This window comes from Chiloscyllium plagiosum, unplaced genomic scaffold, assembly GCF_037043375.1.
Source record: "Chiloscyllium plagiosum isolate Xiang-an unplaced genomic scaffold, Cpla_swu_hap1 HiC_scaffold_16, whole genome shotgun sequence".
Lineage (NCBI taxonomy): Eukaryota > Metazoa > Chordata > Chondrichthyes > Orectolobiformes > Hemiscylliidae > Chiloscyllium > Chiloscyllium plagiosum.
In genome coordinates this window covers 42,666,126-42,679,056 of record NW_028270154.1, presented here as the reverse complement: position 1 = coordinate 42,679,056, position 12,931 = coordinate 42,666,126, and the positions used below count along the sequence as shown (strand labels likewise).

At 41.1% G+C, this 12,931-nt stretch overlaps 1 protein-coding gene across 2 annotated transcripts in view; it reads left to right on the top strand.

Moving 5' to 3' along the window:
* The first annotated feature begins 577 nt into the window (after positions 1 to 577).
* LOC122556640 (ras-GEF domain-containing family member 1C-like) overlaps positions 578 to 12,931 on the top strand; it is a 237,115-nt gene continuing 224,761 nt past the window's right edge. Inside the window, exon 1 of one of the 2 annotated variants that reach the window (XM_087995333.1) lies at positions 578 to 603. The gene's annotated coding sequence lies outside the window, so the exon portion shown is untranslated. The remainder of the gene's footprint in view (positions 604 to 12,931) is intronic. The other variant, XM_043703592.2, reaches the window with a different exon arrangement.

Here is a 12,931-nt window from a genome sequence, read left to right as displayed (position 1 = left end):
CTCTATTTCTAACTCAGTTTACTTTTCAATTAGGCTGTTTTTCAAAAGGTGTATGCATTAATCGCAGACTCTTTCACATTATACATCACTGCTAATATGAAGTAATTTCAATACTGCAGCAACGAATCAATACTTCACGTAAAATTTTGTTTCAGACTAATCATGTAAAAATGCAAATAAAGTTCAAAATATATGATCTTAAGTCTATTTTCAAAGTAACTGTTCTGTCAGGTTCTCCCATTTTTGTCCCCTGACATCACTGTGTTAACGCAGACAATCAACGGGGGCTTGAACTGTTGACATATAATTGTATTTGTGGGTTTCCTTGTTTTGATATCCAGTGACATATGTAGCATGTGGGAAAATGGTTCAATAATGCTCTGTTACTGAATATATTTGTGAAGGCAATTGGAGGTTTAAGGAGTATTTCTCAGGTTATTATTGCAGTTGGAAGATTGTAACTTGACCTCTGTGTGGAGCACTAGAGCCTGCAGTGCAGCAGTTTCCATTTGAAGAAGAACACTGCATTTACATGAATAGGTTCATTTCTGAGACAAGATCAGCTCCATGCCTTTGATGAAGACTTGCACTCCACCATTTGAGGTTAGTAGTTTGATAAGCTAAACATAGTTATCGAGAATGTTGCATCAGCCTGTGAAATAAAATATAATTTTCACACAGTATTTTGGATGATAAAAGGCCAAAATAATTCTAAGATAAATATGATTTCAAGTGCAATATGAGATATGGCTTATCTGAATGTGTTTACATATTTGAAAAATGTATGCAGTTGTTGCACATTGCAATGCATTTTACAACCTTTGTTATTTTAATCAATGTTTCTTTATGTTTCTGCCTGACCGATATTATTTTAGAATGAATTTCAAAATATTTTCCCTGTTCACATTTCCTTTAAATTTATATTTGTGGAATGCATTATGATATATTAAAAGAGTACACTTCAACTATTAGTAGTAAAGGCAATTTTGCTTTGCAGAATTAGATCTGTTGGGAATTGCTTAGTAATGTATTTGCTGATTCTTGACAGTTCAATCAATTACCACTTACTGCCCTTTAGTAATATTTAGTTTCATGTGCCCACTAGGGCCACGTTTTGCAAAGTTTAGTTCTGAAGATGAGACATTCATAAGTTCCATCCTTTTTCTTCAGGTTTATTTATGCATATGTCATATTACTGGATTTCAAAGTTGTTTGGTGTTTCATGAAAATTTGTATTGCTGAATATTTGTTATATCCTGAGCTGCAGTTAGAAGGAAGCTGAATAATTTGCTCTTTGATTTTGATAAATTTATTACTCTTCATTGGATTAAATACCTTATTCTAACTTTTTTTCTTTGCAGTGGGTTTATCAATATAATATCTCGTATTAATCAAACTCAAATTTTACTATGATTAGAATCCTGCTTGACAAATTTGAGCTTACCTGCTTCTAGGCAAGAATAGGTTCTATTCTGCAGGGAAATCTTCCAAATTATTAAGCACAGAATAAGGCTTGCTATGGCTCTACACTTAATTTACATTGCTGAGTTTCCCCTCGACTGTTCTCAAGCATCTTTAAAATGCTTCAGTTACACTGTTGAATTAAAACAAATCACACACAATTGGACACATGCATGACCTGGTCTGACCCTTGCAACATATAGACCAGGTTTAGAACTGCACAAAAAGCTATATTATATGTTCTGAAAAACAATTGAGACATGAAAATGTTTTCACAGGGGACCTGAGAGCCAAGGGATGTGGTAGCTCTGGAGTCATGTTGTAACCCAGTTCTGGGGTAATACTGCAATTTGAATATTTCTCCAAATTGCTCTATAGTGATGTGGTATATCTGAGAGAAATACAGTGCAAGAGAAACAGGAACGGCTGAATCTTAGGCATTTTCGCCTAAGTTTCATTTTGTCAAATTTCATAGAGGGTTTCTCTCTGTGAATCCTCATGAATTATCTCAAGCTATTGTCTCAAACATACTTCATTAAAAACCAATCACCTCACCCCCAGACCCCTCCCCCACATGGTACTCCATGCTGACAGAATTCTACCATTTGCTATAGCCAGAGGAATTTTCCACTGCCTAGATATCCTGGAATGGATTGGCACTCCAGGCGATGGTGCCATACTTAAAAGGCAATTAGACACCTCAGCAGGCCCTGTCCTTCCAGACTTGCCCTGCATGATTTGTGACGTTTGCCCCAGACATGTGCAAGGGTAAACTGATGCCCCATAGGTATGTGGATGTCTCGTTGGAGTGGTGGTGCAGATGGGGGATTTTCTGTGCCCTCAGGAAAAGCAGAGGTGACCATGATAACAGGCTGAGGTTGTCACCTGGGTCAGCATGGTCTCAGCGTCTGGAGGAATGCCTAGCAGTGTAGAAAGAAGGATAATGACCGTCTCTACTGCCCCCGGTAAGTAGCACCATCTTCTCTTTGCTACCTCACATTCACTCCATCTCTGCTACCATATCCACCACCCACCACCCACCAAGGCTCGTGCACTACCACTGTCACTTTTACATGTGATACACCACTCATTCTTACTCACTCAACTGACCTTGCATGACTAACTGTCTGTGCTCACTCCCTCAGAACATCTTGTCTTCTTTCCCTTGCCTGCAACAGTATGAACAATTGTCTAACCAGCCTTCATTTCTCTTAATACCTGCCTTTCCCATTCCAGGAGAAAGCAACCCACATTAAACAAGAAAGAGCCAAGAAGGACACCCCCTGGCTGATGGATGTCTCCTTAGAACTGATTGAAGACTTCCACTACAAGCTTCCTGATTTTATGTCTGGGCTAAGTGATAAGGAAATACAGAAGTACAGTGACCTCTGGCTGAGGTGCAAAAAGGCAAGACAAGGCAGGGATGCTGTGAGCATCCAGGCAGGCTCCGAGCAAGTGAACGCTAACAGAGCAAGCAGACAGCAGCATTGCTGGTACATTCCGAGGTGCAGCGTGGCTGTGCTGAAGTGACCTGTAACTGAATTGGAGATGTGTGATGATGATGATCGAGGCTTTTTAATTAATAATAGGTTATGGAGCGTGGTCAGGTAAGTGGAGTTGAGGCTGAGATGAGAACAGCCAGGCTCTTATTAAATGCCAGTGCAGGCTTGAGGGGCTGAATTGCCTAGTCCTGCTCCTTGCTCTTATGTTCTTTTGGTGTGGAGAGGATGGCACAAGATGCAAAGTTCATGAATGTGGATAGTGTATAGCTGCTGCCTACAGGGCATGCCCTGAGATGATGGTGCTAGGTCTCCAAAATGGTAATCCAGAGGAGCAAGTGATGAGCTGAAGTCACCAGGTTCTTGCTCTGACTTTCATATCAGGAATTGTTGGCATCTAGTTTCCTTGTGGTGGATGATAGGAGAGGAAGTTGCATTTGGTGTGGCGAGATGTGCAATTAATGAGGCCAATAACAAGTAATAATCCCAGTTAATTGTCATCTCACCGCTCCCTAATGGACATCTCATATGGAAGCCAAGAACTGTGTTTGAAAATTCAATTCAACAAACGTTAAGGAACAACTCACCTAACTTCTCTTGATGATTCTCTGAGATTTCTCACCATAGTTCATATCATTCATTAAGATTCTGCCCATAATTATTTTAAATTGGCATTCAATACCCAATTAAGGGAGACCTAGAGTGAGACAACTCATTCATGGCCACAATTATGAAATGTTTTCAAGCCAGCATTTGTGTTGGTTAGAAAGAAGAATTGCACTCACGTTAAATAAAGCATGACATAAATATGTTGCTGTATAGATCTGCTGTAGCCAATACCTGTTCCAAGTGGGAAGTATGTTTTCACATAAGTAGCCATCACACTGCAAGTGAATAATAAGAATTCAGCTTATCATGGAAAGAGCAGTTTCATTTCATCCTGTTGTGGAAATAGATTGAAATGTGGTATTTATTGAAGTGTTTATAATCACACAAAAATGGAATTAACTGACTGCTATGACAACTCCACAATGAAGTGACTTTTTGTATTAATGAAGTGAATTCTGTAAAGTGCAGGCTGTCATGATCTGAATTGATCAATCATCTGCTTAGGAAAGAATAAAACAAGGGATTGAATTTTTCCAAAACTTGGCCAGGTATTAATCTTAGGAAGTTTATGGAAATTTCTCTCTCTGAGTTTCAGCAAGTTTTGTCATGCAATTCCCTGCTGTTCACCTCATTAGGTATGCTCCCATCTTGGCACTCCCCACTGGTAGAAACACTCGCTGTACACCAAATGATCAAGCCAAGAACTGCCCTTCTCAGTTGCGGTGTGTGAAGAATTTGAGATGTTCGATAGAGCCGAGATTGCACTCTGATTTGCTTTCAGATATTAGGTGATAGGGTGTTAGAGAGGAGGGCTGTCTACTTTCCTCAGGACCACTAGGGGACACCAAAGCAACAAATCCTGCCATTCTGTCTAAAGGTGCCAAACCGGTCAGTGCAGTGTCCACCATCTTCTCTCCATTCCCTCACACTCACTCTGACTCTGCCACTGCACAAACCACACACCCCAGCCCCCAAGGTTCATGGTCAATTGCGATTGCATTCGGCATCTTCACTCAATCAGTCTCAGCCACCCCATGCCCCAAAATACTCACGCTGCGAGGTCCCTGTGTTTCCCACTCACTCATGTCAGACACCTCGCCACTTTCCACTTGCACCAACACTAACCACTGTGTCAACTACTTTTATCTCACCCAGTCCCTCTCTTTGTGTCATTCCAAGGGAAAATAGCCCAGAATAGAGCAGGCAGGGCCAAGACAGGTGGTGGGGTGTCCAACATTCATGAGTTCACCTCACAGAAGGAGACAATTCTTGCCTTAGCAGGAGAAGACCATGACTGTTCACATGCGATACCATGACCCCCATGCCCCAGCCATTAAGTAAAGTTCATAGTAATGTTATGTGCCAATATTTAGCAGACACTGAGCATTCTGCTGGACCTGGCTCTCCATGGCAGCTGCAAACCTGTCCATAGATATAGCCAAACATACTCATGCCAGAGGCAGAATAGTATAGATAGCTTTGATGGACTTCTCGAAACTTTGATCTAATTTACCATGCAACCTTCAAAACTACAGAAGACCAACCCAAGGGGAGTGTGCCTACATTTGGCCATAACATTCTCAGCATTTCTGGGCCCTTTAATCGCACCAGAACTCATCTGACCTTTTCAACAAACCCAACACCCTCCAATGTAGGGCAGCTTCCTGTACCTTCTATTGGTGGACCTCCAAACTGCAGCTAAAAGCAGCAGGAGGGCAAGAAAAAAGTGCCTTCACATAAGCGGCATGGATGAGATTTAGTTGTACTTGGGATATAACATTTGTAAAGTTATGAGCACTTTAAATCATCACCAGTATGATCAACTGTCACTGCAGCTACAAGAATGAAACTATAGAGATCACCCTCCCTTTGTACCATACCATGTTAGGACTTTGTCTGACAGAGCGCCTTTCCTTCCCTAATTCCCATTGTAATGTAACATCTTGTTACTGTTGAACATGGGAGCAAGTGGGAAATGATGTATAGCCTTCAAATGGTATTAATGATAACTTTAATTATACTGCAGGAAAAGTGGAGAAAGAAACAGCCAAAAAGGCTGCAGCTGCTTTTGGGGCTACCCCAGGGCTTGTTTGTCTTTTGAGCAGCCATCCATTTACAGTCAGTGAATGTATCTCGCCCAACTCCAATCGATTGAAAGTGGCTAACAATTAAATCCTGCCTGGCTTATTGCACTGCTCTCATTGTGAATGTGATGTTCCTCCTCTTCAATGTCATCATCTTCCTTCTCCAAAGACTGTTGCCATCTCCCAACTCTTAAGCATCTATCACATCCTCTCTTTGCCTGCTACAGTTATGCAGCACATGCTGCCTGGAGCATTGTACAAGATCCTTCCAGAACGATCCAAACATTGGAACCTCACTCTCAGGAGGCCTGCTATCTGCTCCGTGGCAGTCATGGTGTACTATGTTTATACACAGTCTCGTTTTTGGGGTTTGCCTAGTGCAGTCACCAACCCTCATTGTCAAGGGTAACCCTTGTCTCCCAACAACCATCCTTGTAATTCATCCAGTCCTTCAACTGAAGCAGGATCTTGAGAACTCTTAAGAATATAGGCATCATGGCAGCTTTGAGGGTACTTGGCACAAAATTCTAAGAAGTGGTACTGATGATCTCAGATGATCTTTGCATTGACCAAATGGAACTCTTTCCTATTATGACATGACCCTCTCAGCACAACGTGAGTACACTCTAGAGCACTCTGCACCTAGGGCATGCCAACTATGTTGACAAAGCCTACTGCCCAGGCAATAGAACTGACCTCGCCATAGGCAAAGTGAGGTGCAGCAGTGTGATCTGGTACATATTGCATCAGTAATAGTCTTGATACATTTGTGGCTTGAAGATTGAGAGATCCCGTACAGGTCACCAGTGAGTCCTTGGAAGCAGCCAATCTCATAAATATTTGTCACAGCTATCCCCTTGATGGCCACCCATCTCTTCAGATCACAGGACCTGTTCCAGCAGATGACATACATCCTGGGACACAGTGACCCAGGACATCCTTACTAAGCAGTGACAATGCACCTCTATCAGCTGGTGGACATGACATTGAAGATGATGCACTCTGGGCCTCCTGCATCACTTCCACATCATGAGGAGCCTTTCTGCAATGACATCTTTTGTGAAGGCGACTTGGCCCAGCTTCTGGAGGTTGCTGCTGTTCCTGGACTCATTGATAAAGTTGTTCCCTTCAATTTCTTTGTGCCTTTGTTTGCAGGAGCTACATCAATGATAAACTAGTTGTGGCTAGAGCCACTGGGGACAGTTCCAATGACCCTATGTGGGGAATATCATAAAGAAAACAGCTCTGCGAGCAGTCAGCAGTCACAGCACACTCAAATGGGAGTTTACCATAGTCTTCAATACAGTGGGAAATAAAGGACACTGACAAGGAAGGCAATGGGATGCATGTTTCTGGACCTTTGACATAGTCAACCATGTTCAGATGTATGCAGCACACACCATGATATGCAAATACAGTAGGAGACTGAAAATGCGACAGGATTACAGAAACTTTCAAACCTCCCCACACCCCCATCAACCAAGCAAGGTAGCATTGCTATAAGAGCCTGTTGTTTAATACTCTCTGTTCAAGGTGAGAGGAAAGCAGCTTCAGGCCCTTGAGCAGTCTATGAAACCTCAGATTCTCTTTGTGAATTGTGGACCATGAGATACTTTAAAGGTTGCCTGTAGTTAATTGTTATGATTAATTTGTCATGGCCAATGATGTGGATAAGATTGCTTTTGGCCAGGATTTGTATTTGATATAGTGTGTCACTGCATGATGATCACATGCAGAATTCTGTGTTTACAGATGCTTTTATCCTATAATTTTTAATGCAACCAACCCTCTGAAGGCCTCATATCATATACAAGTTGGGCACATTTACTCCACCCACTCCAATACCCATTTTCATTTCTATTTCCCAATTACATTTTAGAGGAGAATGGAAAGGAGTACAGGTTGTGTTTTGTAGAGTGAGTTGTAGGTTCAGACTGATCTAGGTGACTCCCTAAACCCTTGTGTGTCTTGTCCTTCCTGTCTACTCCATCAGCGTTGAGGCTTCCCATATTCTCATCCAACTGCTTCCTGTTATTTAATTGCTTGTCTCACAGTTTTACTCCTGAGCTTCAGGCCTGCAGCTTAATTATGCCAGACATTGTTATGCACTATCTCCCATATTAAAGCCAAGGTGGTGGTAACCATCAATAAGCAATCCTCCCTCCAACCCCCACCCCCAATCCCCTCAGCTTGGAATGCCCTGTGACCCTTGATCATCTTCCATTCCAATACAGAGGAACCTCAATTATCTGAACGACACGGGTGGAGGGGTATATTGTCGGATAATCAAATGTTCGGATAATTGAATGCCGGATAACACAGTTTAGCCGAGGATCGGGTCCTTGCAATCTTGCCAGATGATCCGAAATTTGGTTAATCAAATGATGGATAATCAAGGTTCCTGTGTATGTTGATTTTATTTAATATTCAGTCAGGGAATGTGGGTGCTGCTGACAGGGCCTGCATTTATTGCCCTTCTCTAGCTTTCTTGGGAATGTGGTGGTGAGCTGCCTTCTGGAATCACTGCAGTCCATAGGTAGACCCACAATACCATTCGGGAGGGTGTTCCTCCCGAGGTTTTGACCCACGACAGTGAAGGGCCACTGACATATTTCCAAGTCAGGATGGTGAGTGGCTTAGAGGGAAACTTGCAAGTGATGGTGTTCCCACGTATCTGCTGCCCTTGTCCTTCCAGATGGAATGATTGTGGCTTTAGAGGTTGCTGATTCAAGGCCTTTGATGAATTTCTGCTTTGCATCTTGTAGTTGGCATGCACTGCGCGTCAGCGGTGGAAGGAATGGATGCTTGTGGATGTGTTGCCAATCAAGTGGGCTGCTTTGTCCTGGAGAGGGTCAAGCTTTTTGAGTGTTGTTGGAGCTGTACTGACCTTAGCAAATGGGGAAGATTCCATCACACTCCTGCCCTGTGCTTTGGAGATGGTGAGCAGGTTTAGGGGAGTCCAAAGTTGAGTAACTGACCACAGGGTTCCGAGTCTTTGAACTTCTTTTCTAGCCACTGTATTTGTACAGCCAGTCCAGTTGAGTTTCTGGTCAGGATGTTGACAGGGAGGATTCAGTGATGGTAATGCCATTGAATGTTAAGGGACAATAGTCAGATTCTCTCTTGTTTGAGATGGCCATTGCCTGGTACTTGATTGGCACCTGCTACTTGTTTGCCTCCCTTAGCAAAAATTGTCCTAGCACTGTGCAAACAGAGCCTGGTAGCTACAGTCCCTTCTTGATTGTCAGCGAACAGACCACCAGAGCTGACCATGGCCCATCCCTTGACTGATTTGGAAGGACAACCCTAACTGATTTCTCCAATCTGAGTTACAGGTAATTCCCAGACGGGACCTACAGGACTATGGACTGTAATTATAAAAACCCCTCATTCTGAACACTCCAAATGGCTGACATGCCATGTCAAGTCTATGAACTGAGACTGGATGATGCCCTTGAGTGACTAGGGTGGGATGTCCTGACTAACACCAGTTCCCCCTTGATTTGACTAAATACTACTCCACATAGAGCACGTGACATGGTCACTTAGATGTAGTCCATTCAGTGTGTGTTTTCAACATAAGTTGCTGGTACATGCTGCAGGTATGATGTTAATAGAGCACTGTGCCATCCATCAACATGTCTACCCACTTCAGTCATCATTGTTGGCAACACAAGCTGCTTAGCTTTGTGTCTGCATTAAAATATATGGCAAGACAGGGGCTGTAATTTCTGAATGAGGTGACAATACACAAGATGAGATGGTGTGAGCATCCAATTAAATACGAAATGAGTGAGTTCTATGAAAACAAGGTACGAACCGGACCCCCCTCCCCGGGTTTCTGTGTGTGGGGGAGCCTGTCCCAGTGACGATAGCTCTATCTAGGCCAGCAATGTTGCAATATAGGCTCTCTGTGAGCTCTAAAGCACACTAATAAGGTGGTGATCTGTGTTATAAGTAAGTCAGAACTATGTCATGATGGTGTGGTAAGGCTGGTGTTTGGCTGATGCCAGCCTCTGTGGCTGGAGGATGCAGGTGGTCAATGCCCATGGGCATACCCAGAGTTGTTGGGTAATGCTGGCTATAATGAATGTGCAATGAAAATGCCAGGGTGTTACAGATGCCAGTTAGAGTTCTGACTTTCCTGTTGGGACTTGCTGCCGACTACTTTCTCTCCATTGCCTTGGGAAAATAGCAACTTGCATTTTAATGAGGTGAAAGTAGGCCATAATGAGACATTAATGTAGGCACTTTAGCCCTCACTGCTCACAAGCAGGATTCTTACCTAGCCATTGAAACATTCTGCACAAAATTGGACTTTTGTACTTAACATCAAGAATTCCATGTCTTCATTCTTGGTACCATATTTCCCCAACTGTCTTGTCATTGCCCACATTGTTCAGGGGCCTGGAATACTTGAAATAACTAAAATCCAAGATTGAATTATACTTATTGTCTGTGTAAAGAAAATTAATATACTAGATTTACAGAGTCAAGTCTAGTTTGTTAATCCAACTGACATATATAATTTAGAATATATTAATATTCCTCATAAACATCTGTTTCCTTCAATATAATAAACATGCAATGTTTCGTAAAGGAAGAACCATAATTCATGTTTTTGAGAAAAGTGATACAACTAAATTATGCAAATGGCACCTGATGAGTATAATTTACATGTTATCCCTTTTACTTATCAATCTAACATTATAAAACTAGGTACTTGTTGAAAGACCTGTAAGGACTGTCGACAGTGATAGACTCTTGAAGAGGCAAATGTACTTCAGAAAAGCAGAGAGAGTTTGTTCAAATCAGTTTAAATAATATGTAGGAACTGTTTTAACTAACTCAACTTAATTAATTACAGAAGAGTTTATTCCACTTTAGTAATGGAAAGGTTTAGATTTGTTAATGCTCTGTGCATCAGCCTGTTCTTATTATGAGATGTGTAGTAAATACGGCATTGCCTCTGGCATTGTGCAGTTGATTTTGTTTTTCTCATCACTGCCAACAGTACTTCTTAAACATTGTCACTTCTGGTTCTGTACAACACTAGTTTCTGTTTCTACTGTGTATAGGCAAGTTGATTATTGCCCATAAAGCCAGGGATAAAATTGAGTGATACTCCAGCTCTGAAATCTAGTCCTCACTGCAAATTGAGCAGATTCCAGAGAATCAGCAGCCATTACAGATAGAGCTGTTATCATTTGCTGTGTCAACTAATGCATTACGACAACACTTGAGCAACGATGTGAACTGAGTGCTGCTTTACATTGCTGCTGCTCATCACTGTGAAATGAGGAAAGCAGAAGTCTGCACAGGCGGACTCCAGCATATTCACGATGCATTCAATTAAAGTCTGTTACAGCACAGGAACCAGTCATCTGTCACATCAGGCTTGTGCTGTCAGCTTCTCAACACGCCACTTATTGAACTCAACTCTCTAATTTAATTCCCCAATATTTAATATTCCAAGCAAAGTCTTAATCAAAAAATTTGAATGTATGAAAGCTGCTTCAAACAGTGCTTTATGGCAAACAAATTCTTAACCATTTTAAATAAAACTTTTTAAATCTTCCCTTTTAATTATTTTAGCACTCTCTTTATTGTATATCTGTGCCCTCTAATTATCATCACATTCAGTATTACTATTCACTCTAACATAACCTTTGTAACAATTCTGACATTTTAATCAGGCTTTTGTTAATTAACATTTTCCCAGTCTAGCAGAAAAACAGGAAAGATAACTTGATACTTATGTTACTAAAGTAGTAATCTACAGGCCTAGACTAATGATTTAGAGATTTGACTCTGAATTTTCTGTAGGATATTGGAACTACACATAAGGCTTAGTTCCAGGTCCTGAAACCACAATGTGTTCTTCAGGCATGGCTACTGCAATCTTCAATGCTCCAGGATTTGGATCTGGGCTGACTATCCCAATCCAATAGTGTGGGTGACTCCCAACTGGAGGGCCAATGGGAGGCCTTCTAGCGCTCAGTGACCAGGAACCCCACTATCCCATAATACCCTTATCTTTTTTAACTATTCTAAACTGATGTTATGATCATTCTTCACATGATGTTCTCTCACTAGAGCATGATCCAGACTTGCCTCTCCCCTGTTAGGGTTTGAAATAATCAAAAAATAAATTGCAGGAATTTCTACATTTCTTTCTCTTTTCATTATATAGCTAACTTAATTTTTATTATTATCATCAATTATATAATTCTTCCATCATCATATAAGTTGCCTGCACATTTGTTCCTTTATTATTTTCCCACTAATTTGTGGCCAATACTATACATCTAGTCATGCAATAGCTATTCTTTTGTTGATTCTGTCCAAATAGATTTAGGCCTTGACCCCTCAGTACACCATCCCTTTCCATAACAGTTTATTTGATAAAGATTGCCACATCCTCCTCTAGTTCCTTCTTTTTCCCAACTGTCTTCCTTTCTGGAACATTTCTCTGTTTTATTGCAATGTCTTAGTTCAATGTAGTGACTCAAAAGTTTAGTTACCACACTCTGTGTTTTCATATGTGTACCCTACTCCATCTTCATATTTGACTGTTGTCTGATCCCCCCATTTCTATGCTATTCTTTGGTGTACTATCCTTTACCTCTCCCTGTACACCTCTTCAGTATTTCATTCCAATGACCATTCCGCTGCCAAATTAGTTTAACCTTTCACCAACTTAGAGGCTAAAAAGGTATACCTAAAGGACAGTTATCCAACAAATAATAGTTTCTCAAAAAATGCTGGTGAAGGAAAAAAACATGGTTATTGGAAATCTGAAAGAAGAAAAAAAATTCTGTTGAATGGTTCCACTTCAAGATCTTGATTTCAATTAATAAGGTAAGCATTACCAGCTTTTCCATTTTTTGGGGGGGAGAAATAGAAATCTATTTGTTAAGAACCACATTTTAAAATAGTCAGCAATGTACTACACATATATTCACCCTAATGAAGTAGTCTCAATGGGACTTAGCTACATCAAGTCAATGGATGACTGGAAGAATGGAAGAATATTCACCTTTCCTTCAAGTTTTTTAAGAATTCAGGAAGAGGTTTAAATCCAAATCGCACCAAATCCTACAAAGCATAAATAAGTATGAGAACCAATTCGAAAAGCAGTATTTGTTAGAAATTGACCCCTACCAATGGGTAAATTTGTTTGGATTTGTCCTGAATATTTTTTCCAACTAAAATGTAATAGTCATTTATCATAACAGCATGTTGTGTTTGGAGTTTTATGGCCATTCAGACTAATGT